We start from the raw sequence: 13,728 nt of genomic DNA on the forward strand, positions 1-13,728 counted from the left end.
ATTAAGCTAATTTTCCAAAAATTACATGATAACAAAATGCTAGTTAGTTACGTAAATAACAAGTAAGCACCTGGAAGGGGAAAGTATATTGATGGAGTGAGTATGGATATAACATTTGAATAATAAATCAGAAATGGAAACACAAATTTGTGAAGAAGAAATTTGCAGTTAAATACTTGAACTTTAGGGAATCTTATTTTACACTTATTAAACAATTATTCATCCCGTCACAAAAACTATCTCACAAGAAATGCAAAAACTCAGTACTATCAGTTGTGACAAGCAATCACACCATCTCAGACAGACCCTGGTTTCAGATTTTTTTTCTATGACTTGCTGTTGCTTTCTAGTGCATTAAAAATGATGAAATAATGTGTGAATGACATATAATTCACATGCAGCAGAACAGATTGCGCTCCACCGTATCCCTGATCAATCACATTGAGTCTGGCACTGCTGCTGGCTCCTCTCCACTTTGAATTGGATCTTGGTATTATTCCCAAACTACTACACTCTTCTTCACTGCTGTAGTTATTCAGCATACAGTTTATCTGTCTGAAGCATTTGTGTGATGTTCTCCTATGTCTTTTACTGAGCTGTGATGATCTGTTACTAGAGATGAGTGAACTGATGCACAGAGGATCAAGTTTGAGTTAAATTTACAGAAATTTGCAGTTTCACGCAAATTTGAAAATTTTAAGATGAGTCGCGGGTCACAAGAAAAAAAAACAACTTTGCCTAGTGCCTTGGTTCACTGCTGAAGAATCGGTCATTTTTCATTGTGACACGACCTCCCCATTATGCCCTGAAACTAGAACATCACGAATTATCCCTCCTTGTACAGTGGGGTTCAGTACCGGTGCCATCACAGATTAGGTCACCGGTGAAGCATCGTTTGTACGGCGGTAGGTAAGTCTGTGTCTCCGGTAGAGTGTAAGCTCTTATGATCGGCAGGATCCTCTCTCTCCTGTCGTGTAAAGTCTTATGGTCAGTGGGGTCCTCTTGCTATATGTGAGTGTGTGTTATTCAGTATGTGAGTGCTTGCTGTGAGTGTTTACTGTATGCGAGTCGTTGCTTTATTTCATTGTTTGCTATATCTGATTTGTTGCTACATGTGAGTGCCATATGTGAGTGCTTACTGTATGTGATTATTGCTTAGTATATGTGAGTGTTATATGTGATTGTGTGCTGTGAGTGCTTACTATATGTGAGTTTGAGCTTTGAGTGCTTACTAGATTTGAGTGTTTGCTATATGTGAGTGCTGTATGTGAGTGTTTGCTAAATGTGAGTGCTGTATAGTGTTTGCTACAAGTGAGTGCTGTATGTGAGTGTTTGCTATATGTGAGTGTTTGCTATATGTGAGTGCTGTATGTGGGAGTTTGCTATATGTGAGTGCTGTATGTGAATGTTTGCTATATGTGAGTGTTTGCTATATGTGAGTGCTGTATAGTGTTTGCAACAAGTGAGTGCTGTATGTGTTTGCTATATCTGATTTATTGCTACATGTGAGTGCCATATGTGAGTGCTTACTGTATGTGATTATTGCTTAGTATATGTGAGTGTTATATGTGAGTGCGTGCTTACTAGATTTGAGTGTTTGCTATATGTGAGTGCTGTATGTGAGTGTTTGCTATATGTGAGTGTTTGCTATATGTGAGTGCTGTATGTGAGTTCTGTATGTGAATGTTTGCTATATGTGAGTGTTTGCTATATGTGAGTGCTGTATAGTGTTTGTAACAAGTGAGTGCTGTATGTGAGTGTTTGCTATATGTGAGTGCTGTATGTGAATGTTTGCTGTATGTGAATGTTTGCTATATGTGAGTGCTGTATGTGAGTGTTTGCTATATCTGATTTGTTGCTACATGTGAGTGCCATATGTGAGTGCTTACTGTATGTGATTATTGCTTAGTATATGTGTGTTATATGTGAGTGCGTGCTGTGAGTGCTTACTATATGTGAGTTTGCGCTTTGAGTGCTTACTAGATTTGAGTGTTTGCTATATGTGAGTGTTGTATGTGAGTGTTTGCTATATGTGAGTGCTGTATGTAAGTGTTTGCTATATGTGAGTGCTGTATGTGAATGTTTGCTATATGTGAGTGTTTGCTATATGTGAGTGCTGTATAGTGTTTGCAACAAGTGAGTGCTGTATGTGAGTGTTTGCTATATGTGAGTGTTTGCTATATGTGAGTGCTGTATGTGAATGTTTGCTATATGTGAATCTTTGCTATATGTGAGTGCTGTATGTGAGTGTTTGCTATATCTGATTTGTTGATACATGTGAGTGCCATATGTGAGTGCTTACTGTATGTGATTATTGCTTAGTATATGTGTTATATGTGAGTGCGTGCTGTGAGTGCTTACTATATGTGAGTTTGCGCTTTGAGTGCTTACTAGATTTGAGTGTTTGCTATATGTGAGTGTTTGCTATATGTGAGTGCTGTATAGTGTTTGCTACAAGTGAGTGCTGTATGTGAGTGTTTGCTATATGTGAGTGCTGTATGTGAGTGTTTGCTATATGTGAGTGCTGTATGTGAATGTTTGCTATATGTGAGTGCAGCATGTGAGTGTTTGCTATATGTGAATGTTTGCTATATGTGAGTGCTGTATGTGAGTGTTTGCTATATGTGAGTGCTTTATAGTGTTTGCTACAAGCGAGTGCTGTATGTGAGTGTTTGCTATATGTGAGTGCTTACTATATGTGTTTGCTACAAGTGAGTGCTGTATGTGACTATTTGCTATATGTGAGTATTTGCTATATGTGAGTATATGCTGCACGTGAGTGCTGTTTGTGAGTGTTTGCCATATGTGAGTGTTTGCTATATGTGAGTGCTGTTTGTCAGTGTTTGCTATATGTGACTATTTGCTATATGTGAGTGCTACATGTGAGTGCTGTTTGTGAGTGTTTGCTATATGTGAGTGTTTGCTATATGTGAGTGTTATATGTGAGTGCTACATTTGAGTGCTGTATGTGAGAGTCTGATTGGTTCTGTACATTGCCGCATACGTTCAGCGTGGAGGTCACCGTCCTATACAGGAGAGGACTTTGTGATTTCTGCTCTAGGCGTAAGAGCTGACACTTTCGGATTCTTATTTTCGATGTCTGAACATTTCCCATCATCTATAAGGCAGATACCTCAGATATATTGGTCTGTAAAACCCCATTAATAATGAATCCGGCTGGATGTGTTGTGGATCCTGCAGATTGCTATGCGGGGCCGGCGCTAGACTTGTAAACTGCTTCATGATTTAATCACACAATGACCTTTGTGCCGGGAAAAAATTATTTATTTATAATTCAATTTGCCTGAACCAATGAAAAAGTGAAGTGAGGAAACAACTACAGACAGGAAAAAACACCCAAACAAGAAGTATTCGCTCAGCAGCCCCAGGTCCGTGCTTGGGGAATACTAGAGAAACTTAAAGGGCAAATCCATCTATACTTTTTAAAGGAATCATCTGACTTTGAGGTTCTTGAGTTGGTTGCTTTTTTTCAGGACTGTTAAAAATAGATGGAATTGGCTAGAAGTTATCAGCCCATGGAGTTTAATAGGATTTGTGTAATACAACATCTCACCAATGGGGGCACTGCAGGAAAATCGAACACTTGGCGCCACAGAACAGCCTCTGGATTGTCCCAATTCTGCACCATTCATTTGTCCTCTTGTTCCTGACACAATTCAATTTTTTTTTTTTTTTTAGTCTACAACTATTTTCTATTGATTATAAAACATCAGCAAAAAGATAAAAACATGCACATGGCTCATAACTATTTTTTTTAGAAAAATATATTATTTTTATTAATATTGAGTAAAATAAAATTAGTTATAGGCATGATTATTTTCCCCAACATAAATGTTTTCTTAAATGTATCTAAATTTGTTTCCTAAGGCAAAAAATAGCATACAAAAAAAGGACATATGAAAAAATAGCAAATGTTTGATTTTGTTTTGTTTTTTTAAATAAGAAGGTAAAAAAAAATAGGAATCCCCAAAATTTCCAGGGGTAAAATAAAAATTAGGGGACAGAAAGAAAACATTTTTAGAGTCTAAGTAATAGCACTGCGGCCCGTAAGGATGTGAGTGCGTAACCCCTTATTGTCGCATTGTCTTACATGTAATATCTCACTGTTCCTGTTTTTCATGTTTAACCCCGTCTGACCCTGAACTACATTTGTGCTATTTTTTTTTTTTATGGTTTTCACTTTTCATTACGTAAAGTCAGAAGAATATTCGGTTTTGTATTACAGCTGAGAAATATCTTGAATGTTTTTTTTTTGTGAACATTGCCGCTCTGTCGTTTATACTCCGGGGTCATGTGCGACAGCTGCAATGTTTGTTACAAATGATTCATCGTCATTTGCTGGAACCTTTTTATATTTCATCTTTAAATATCATCTTCTTTTACGTTCCATTGTTTTTGTAGCTTGTTCATTAGAAACATTAAGAATGTTAGTAAAACAAAGCAGAAAGGAAAAGAAAAGGGTTGTGATTGAGATTAGCAAAGAGGGTGTAATGCTGCTGCAGTGCAGAATAGCGCAACCTCCTCCAGGGGATGCTGGTGAGGGAAGAGAGGTTCCTCAAACAGCGTAACACCACTGAGCAGCAGCACAAGCGCCACCAAGTGGCGAAAGAGTGGTCAGACGAACCGAGTCAGAAACTGTCAGGACAAGAAATACCAGAGGTCACATCAATAAACGTGGTCAAATACAAGCCAGAAGTCAAAGCCAGACGGGAGCAGATATAACCAAGACAAGAGACAGTAAAACAGGTCAGAAGACAAGCCGGGTCACATACCAAGAGGTCCAAGAACAGGGAGGGAACACTAAGACATAGCGGGGTGGCAGGAAAGGAAAGTCACGGGAACAGAGTACACGGGCAGAGGACAACACACGGTATCAAGGGGTCAGCTGCTCTAGCCTGGGAGCATGAACTATCACTGACATTGGTCTGCAGGCCACAGGAGACTGAAATAGCCACACAGATCCCAAAACAAGGCAGAGAGGTTAAGCCCCGCATGACCAGACCGGGGAGAAAATAACAAGAAACAAACCCCGGCCTGGATCATGACAGAGGGCTTACTTATACAGGGCAATAATATGAAGTGCTCGCCAGACCCTCACCTCGTTCATGGACTGGAGGGTCTCCTCCTTCTATGTCAAGGAAATCTGCATCTGTGGAGAGTCCTGAAGTCTTAATTGCCAATGCTGAAGTGGTGAATGGTAACTAAACCTGGGGTCTCCAGTCACAGGGGCAACTTCTGTGTAGACTTCTAGGAACTCTATTGTATATCTGATGCTTTGTAGCCCACTGGTGTAATTGCCCACTCATGATCCGGCCACATTTATTGCTAGCCACTATCTTCTAGCCCAATATTCGGAGGTTAGTTTCATGCATGAAAGTGATTGCCAGGAAGGATCTAAAAGGAAAATAACAGGATTACAAGGCGGGAAATCAGTCAACCACTTTTTTTCACAGACTTAATGAACATTTTCTGTAAAGAGCAAAAAACTAAATAAATAATAATATAAAAATGGTCAATATGACTTAGTTTGGCTTTTAACAAATGACCTGCAGAACATGCGTTACTGATCTGTAGTCTCCTCTGAGAAGTATAATAATGAGCCATATTCTTCCCATAGATGTCAATGGACTTATGCATTTATTTTTACACTCCATTGACTTAAATGAGAAAAAAAACACAAATTCCAATGTGAATTCTAGCCATATATAGACTCTTGATAAGCTTCAGTTGTAGAAAAATACTCGACCACACGGTGCGCTAAACATGGCCATGAGCACCGCCACTATGTGCTGTCAGGCCGTTCTAGCTCAGTATTTTACAGCTCCAACTAGTGGTAGAGAAGTGTATTACCGCCATTATATTTTTTTGAGTCTTTCAGAATGATTGAGCACTAGTGTTACAATGTTTCTATCACAGAATTTTCTGAGTAATTTGTGAGATAATATTAAGACCTAATAAATTGTTGGATAAAACATTTTTTTTTTTAAACTCCATTATTATAAAAAAAGCCTAGACTGAATTCCTACCTTACACACACAACATAATCTCAGCTCTGCTCCGCTCATTTATTAATGTCGGTGACCTATAGACATTTTCCAGCATGATTGAACAGTCAATGAAGAGTGAACGGCCGTTCTTGGCTGTTCTATATTGTCTGGACGTTTAGACAAGTGACGGAGCCTGGGATTTGGTGAATGTCTTTAGACATATGAAGACATTCATCATAGAGACGTAACTTGTGGATGACCCTTAGGTGTTATAAATCACAATCAAGTATAACCTTGCACTGGAGGACATAGAGTATAATAATAAAATAAATCAAAACTATAAAAAAAATATCAAAAAAAATAATAACCAAAAGGTGAAATATATTGAATCTTTATTTATGGCCTCCTCTAGAGGAAATATGCAAAGTTCATCATATATAGCTGAGCTTTACTATTTTAATTGCAGATGTATTGTTAGCGTCATGGTTTCCATGAATCATCTCTGCTGTGGCCCATTCATTTCCTATGGATCCTAATTCTGATGGAACCAATGGACTTTAATCGTCCATTATAGCAGAGCTGGCTTGTGACTGTACATGAGGAATAACCCTATTTCTGGTATTTTGCAACAGTTTTCTCCTCTGCAGACTCGCTCTCTAGTTGTCAGGTCGTCTCTGAGCTGGTGTGTTTAGCTGAGCTGCTCTGATGTCTCCCGCACACCACACACACAGACATGAGGGATTCCTGCTCTCCAGTCTACATAGAGACATAGCACATATTCAGAAGCAGCAGCAGCTCGGAGGACATTATACAGCAGGACTGAGCAGTGTAGCTGTGAATCCAGCAGCGAATCTGGTTATAGATAAAACACTTACTACAAAGCAGCAGCAGGGCTGTGTATGTGCTTAAGCTTCTTTCAGTTTGTGTCTCACTATGTTCTCCCCATTTACATCCACTTCAGGTGGACTATGTACCCTGATATATCCGTCTGCCTTGTTTTTACCTTGACTGTTTAGGAGTTGTTCATAGCGAATGAGGAGGAGAAGTGGCTCTTAAGTGCAGAAGGAAACAGATTTCTCTGCTATTGTATATTCCAATGTTTCTTATATTCACATGCACTATAAATATATGCATTATTTATTTAAAGGGATTGTCCTGGATCAGGAAACACAGATGCTTCTTTTGAAAAAAACTATCTTTAGGTTGTGTGTGGTATTGCAGTTAAGGTGTCCACTATTGTACACCTATCTTTATAATTGGTCATCAATGTCTGATTGGTCAAGGTCCGAAACCTGACACCTCCGCCGATCAGGTGCTATTGGTGTTGGCGGCAGCCGCCGTCCAGAAATACTCACTTGCGGAGCTGCTCCATCTTCTGATAGTGGCCGCTGCAGGGTACTGCACACACGCCTCCTATTGATTGATATGCAGTACCCGGATGGCCACCACCAGAAGAGGGTCAGCTCTGTGGGTATTTCCTGCCGCCGTCACCGATATGAGCTGATGAGCGGGGGTGCCGGGTGTCGGACCCCGACCAATCAGACATTGATGACCTATTGTAAGTATAGGCCATCGATGTTAAATAAGTGGACAGCCGTTTTAAATAGACCTTAACTGCAATACCACACACAACCTGTCGACAGATGGGGGCGCTGTTTTAGAAATCAATAAACCATGTTTTTCTAATCTTGAATGAAGCTTCCAAACCTTGAAATATACATGATGTGAGCCCTATAGTGTGAAGAAAGACTTGTATTCACCATTTTCTCGTACATTTTGAAGATCTGACTGTGTGATGGATCCAGCGCAAGTCAACAGATCCTATCAAACCACACTGGATCCTAATTGATCATTATAGATCCATTATTTTCATTGTAGATCCTGCATCCATAGACATGATCCCGGTGTACACCAAGCTTATACTTTCTATATACTGTTTAATAGATACATTGTAATCGTTTGGTTGCCTTTGGTGCAGGATTCTATTTCCATTCTTATCATTCATTTACGGTTTTTTTTCTGAAACACAAATCCTGTAAAATATATTTTTTGCTTTGCAAAGAAACACGGAAACCAGGTTCGCTTTTGTCTTCTTTATTTGCCGTCCTGTCTGCTTCGATTTGCGCCATGGCTCCAGAGATTATTTGTGGTCCGTGCAGCAGTCACTTTTAGTAACGAAATGTTGAGATGCAATGTCACTTCCAGACAAGTCGGGTCTGATAAAAACGCTGGGAGGCATTAATAGGCTATTTAGTGATCTGAAAGTAGTTATCTGCCCCTGTAATAAATGGTAATATATTGCCTCTCTGCTAACCCCGAGATGCACCTGACAGAGATTAATTGACCAGGATACTTCTTCTGGAGTGTCACCGCTCTCCAGGGATTAGAGAAGCAGCCCTGATTCCATACCAACCTTTCTCCTATTCTTCATGTTTTTCACTTAAAGGGCCCTAAACTGAAAATTACCAGCTGCTCTATTGCCCAAATATACAGTAAAATGACATTATTTTTTTCTGTTTTGATTTTGTTATTATTTTCTTATTTTTGTATTTGTTATATTGTTTAACATATGGTCGGTAATTAATTTTATCTACATTGAAAAATAAAAATCATTAAAATATTGAAAAATAAAATCATGAAATGTTGCTGGTGTCTCAGCTCCCACAATATGTTATGTCAGCCCTTCCCTGGGGGAATCTCATTATTACATCTCTATTAAATAACTGGGAGAGGACCCACCATTGGACACAGTGCAGCTCCTCCTCTCTCCCGCACAGTGACCTCTGCACATGTCACAGAGCATGCCCACTGTAATCCCCCAGAGAATTCGATCAGTCAGTTTCCCATTACTTAAATTACAAGCGTTTGTGGATCACAATCTAGTTGATCCATATCTAAAGCCTAGCCCAATATCTCATGGTGCTACAATTTATTGAAAGGTTCTTTGCTACTAAATTCAGATACCGGACCAAGAGAAGTCAACGAGAGATTGAATCCACCCAAGATCTCGTTTGGCAACTCTTCATTTCTTAGGGAATAATGAAATTCTAAGAAGTCACTTCATATCACACAGTCCATTAGTTTGTGCCGTTGTATCCAGGCTGATAAAGTTTGACTGTCCTTGAAACAAGTCTTTTGAAGGACATCATGAATGCCTCTGTGCATCAGATTGGCCATAATTAGGGTGGTAAAAAGGATTCCATTTTCGACACATTTCCACCACTTTTAGACTAATGGTGTATTCTATGTGTTGTCTGCAGAATTGCGACACAATTGGATACATTATGTCTGCACAATGTCAAGAAGACCCTGCGCAGCCCAAGCTGGACTACATCTAGGACCACCAGAAAATAAATATACAGCTCGTCTTCCTCAATCCTCTTCTCCGAATCTTATCACGTCAGACCAAGCAGAAAAGTGAGATATTAGATAGAGGAGGAGCGAGCAACTAAGAGGGAAGAAACTTGAAATGTATTTTATTATTACAAAGAAAATGGAGAACCACCCACCGTCCGCAAATTAAGCCGTAATTGCATCTCAGCGTCTTGTGACATTTAGGAAGCCCTGAAGCAATCACTGCCTTATTATAAGCATTGGGGGGTACTTAATTCTACATTATTATTTTCTTTAATTTACCGTTTAGGTCTCCAAAAAAGTACCACGGTGCGGTGTACCACGGGAGAAGAAAGCTTTATAAAACTGCGCGCGTCGTTAGAGTCACGTACCGTGAAATTGTGTTCACATTCATATTTACCTAAGTGAAATGACAGGACGAGTGTGGGGACAGGTGACACCGCCACGCTTAGGATGGATAGTAATTATGTAGAGTGCAAAGTGACCTTGTTACACAGGCAAATGAGCAGAATATGGCGCCCTTCATGTTCACGCCACGTGTTTAGCAGGTTTTATGAAGAGGAATGGATTAAATTAGGCAGATACAGTGCCTTGCGAAAGTATTCGTCTCCCTGGAACTTTTCAACCTTTCCCACATATCATGCTTCAAACATAAATATACCAAATGTAAATTTTTGGTGCAGAATCAACAACAAGTGGAACACAATTGTGAAGCTGAACGAAATGTATTGGTTATTTTAAATTTTTGTGGAAATTCAAAAACTGAAAAGTGGGGTGTGCAGTATTATTCGGCCCCTTTAACTTAATACTTTGTTGCGCCGCCTTTTGCTGCGAATACAGCTGCAAGTCACTTGGGGTATCTCTCTATCAGTTTTGTACATCAAGAGACTGAAATTCTTGCCCATTCTTCCTTGGCAAACAGCTCAAGCTCAGTGAGGTTTGATGGAGATCGTTTGTGAACAGCAGTTTTCAGCTCTTTCCACAGGTTCTTGATTGGATTGAGGTCTGGTGTTATGACCCCAATGGCGAGGGTCTCAGAGGAACGTGGAAGTCTGCAGAATACAAAAATCCAGCTCATAGGGCAGTGGTAACTGGGTTGACCATATATCTACTCCTAACGCCAACACTAGAAGTAGCCGGGGATCATTCCTACGTTGATTCTAGATGACACGCGCCAGCCGGAGAATCTAGCTACCCCTAGTAGAGGAAAACAAAGACCTTTCTTGCCTCCAGAGAAGGGGACCCCAAAGCTGGATAGAAGCCCCCCACAAATAATGACGGTGAGGTAAGAGGAAATGACAAACACAGAAATGAACCAGGTTTAGCACAGAGAGGCCCGCTTACTGATAGCAGAATAAAGAAAGGTAACTTATATGGTCAACAAAAACCCTATCAAAATCCACACTGGAAATTCAAGAACCCCCGAACCGTCTAACGGTCCGGGGGGAGAACACCAGCCCCCTAGAGCTTCCAGCAAAGGTCAGGATATAGATATGGAACAAGCTGGACAAAAATACAAAACCAAAACAAATAGCAAAAAGCAAAAGGCAGACTTAGCTGATATAACTGGAACCAGGATCAGTAGACAAGAGCACAGCAGACTAGCTCTGATAACTACGTTGCCAGGCATTGAACTGAAGGTCCAGGGAGCTTATATAGCAACACCCCTAACTAACGACCCAGGTGCGGATAAAAGGAATGACAGAAAAACCAGAGTCAAAAAACTAGTAACCACTAGAGGGAGCAAAAAGCAAATTCACAACAGTACCCCCCCCTTAGTGAGGGGTCACCGAACCCTCACCACGACCACCAGGGCGATCAGGATGAGCGGCATGAAAGGCACGAACTAAATCGGCCGCATGAACATCAGAGGCGACCACCCAGGAATTATCCTCCTGACCATAGCCCTTCCACTTGACCAGGTACTGAAGCCTCCGCCTGGAGAGGCGAGAATCCAAGATCTTCTCCACCACGTACTCCAACTCGCCCTCAACCAACACCGGAGCAGGAGGCTCAGCAGAAGGAACTACAGGCACAATGTACCGCCGCAACAAGGACCTATGAAATACATTGTGAATAGCAAACGACACAGGAAGATCCAGACGAAAAGATACAGGATTAAGGATTTCCAATATCTTGTAAGGCCCAATAAAACGAGGTTTAAATTTGGGAGAGGAGACCTTCATAGGAACAAAGCGGGAAGAAAGCCATACCAAATCCCCAACGCGTAGTCGGGGACCCACACCGCGGCGGCGGTTGGCAAAGCGCTGAGCCTTCTCCTGTGACAACTTCAAGTTGTCCACCACATGATTCCAGATCTGCTGCAACCTATCCACCACAGAATCCACCCCAGGACAGTCAGAAGGCTCCACATGACCCGAAGAAAAGCGAGGATGGAAACCAGAGTTGCAGAAAAAAGGCGAAACCAAGGTGGCGGAACTAGCCCGATTATTAAGGGCAAACTCAGCCAACGGCAAGAATGTCACCCAATCGTCCTGATCAGCAGAGACAAAACACCTCAAATAAGCCTCCAAAGTCTGATTGGTTCGCTCCGTCTGCCCATTAGTCTGAGGATGGAAAGCAGACGAAAACGACAAATCAATGCCCATCCTACTACAAAAGGATCGCCAGAACCTGGAAACGAACTGGGATCCTCTGTCTGACACAATATTCTCAGGGATGCCGTGCAAACGAACCACGTTCTGGAAAAACACAGGAACCAGATCGGAAGAGGAAGGCAGCTTAGGCAAAGGAACCAAATGGACCATCTTGGAGAAGCGATCACATATCACCCAGATAACGGACATGCCCTGAGATAGCGGAAGATCAGAAATGAAATCCATGGAGATATGTGTCCAAGGTCTCTTCGGGACAGGCAAGGGCAAGAGCAAACCGCTGGCACGAGAACAGCAAGGCTTAGCTCGAGCACAAGTCCCACAGGACTGCACAAATGACCGCACATCCCTTGACAAGGAAGGCCACCAAAAGGACCTGGCCACCAGATCTCTGGTGCCAAAAATTCCCGGGTGACCTGCCAACACCGAGGAATGAACCTCGGAAATGACTCTGCTGGTCCACTTATCCGGGACAAACAGTCTGTCAGGTGGACAAGACTCAGGCCTATCAGCCTGAAATCTCTGCAACACACGTCGCAGATCCGGAGAAATAGCTGACAAGATAACTCCATCTTTAAGAATACCAACAGGATCAGCGACTCCAGGAGCATCAGGCACAAAGCTCCTAGAAAGAGCATCGGCCTTCACATTCTTTGAACCTGGTAAATACGAGACAACAAAATCAAAGCGGGAGAAAAACAATGACCAGCGGGCCTGTCTCAGATTAAGGCGTTTAGCAGACTCGAGATACATCAGATTTTTGTAATCAGTCAAGACCACCACACGATGCTTAGCACCCTCGAGCCAATGACGCCACTCCTCAAATGCCCATTTCATGGCCAACAACTCCCGATTGCCCACATCATAATTTCGCTCGGCAGGCGAAAACTTCCTAGAGAAAAAGGCACAAGGTTTCATAACAGAGCAACCAGGGCCTCTCTGCGACAAAACGGCCCCTGCCCCAATCTCCGAAGCATCCACCTCAACCTGAAAGGGAAGTGAGACGTCAGGCTGGCACAAAACAGGCGCCGAAGTAAACCGGCGTTTCAACTCCTGGAAAGCCTCCACGGCAGCCGGAGCCCAGTTAGCTACATCGGAGCCCTTCTTGGTCATATCCGTCAAAGGTTTCACAATGCTAGAAAAATTAGCGATAAAACGACGGTAGAAGTTAGCGAAGCCCAAGAACTTCTGAAGACTCTTAACTGACGAGGGCTGAGTCCAATCAAGAATAGCTCGGACCTTGACTGGGTCCATCTCCACAGCAGAAGGGGAAAAAATGAACCCCAAAAAGGGAACCTTCTGTACACCAAAGAGACACTTTGAGCCCTTGACAAACAAAGAATTTTCACGCAAAATTTTAAAGACCAACCTGACCTGCTCCACATGCGAATCCCAATTATCAGAAAAAACCAAAATATCATCCAGATAAACAATCAAAAATTTATCCAGATACTTCCGGAAAATGTCATGCATAAAGGACTGAAAAACTGAAGGCGCATTGGAGAGCCCAAAAGGCATCACCAAGTACTCAAAATGACCTTCGGGCGTATTGAATGCGGTTTTCCATTCATCACCTTGCTTAATGCGCACAAGGTTGTACGCACCACGAAGGTCTATCTTGGTGAACCACTTGGCACCCTTAATCCGGGCAAACAAGTCAGACAACAGCGGTAAAGGATACTGAAATTTGACAGTGATCTTATTTAAAAGCCGATAATCAATACAAGGTCTCAAAGATCCGTCCTTTTTTG

The 13,728-nt window shown here is 41.7% G+C and overlaps 1 protein-coding gene across 3 annotated transcripts in view; it reads left to right on the forward strand.

Moving 5' to 3' along the window:
* PCDH11X (protocadherin 11 X-linked) overlaps nucleotides 1-13,728 on the forward strand; it is a 1,508,525-nt gene that overhangs the window by 261,443 nt on the left and 1,233,354 nt on the right. The gene's annotated exons all lie outside the window — the stretch shown is intronic.

Source organism: Ranitomeya variabilis, chromosome 2 (assembly GCF_051348905.1).
Source record: "Ranitomeya variabilis isolate aRanVar5 chromosome 2, aRanVar5.hap1, whole genome shotgun sequence".
NCBI classification, from domain to species: Eukaryota; Metazoa; Chordata; class Amphibia; order Anura; family Dendrobatidae; genus Ranitomeya; species Ranitomeya variabilis.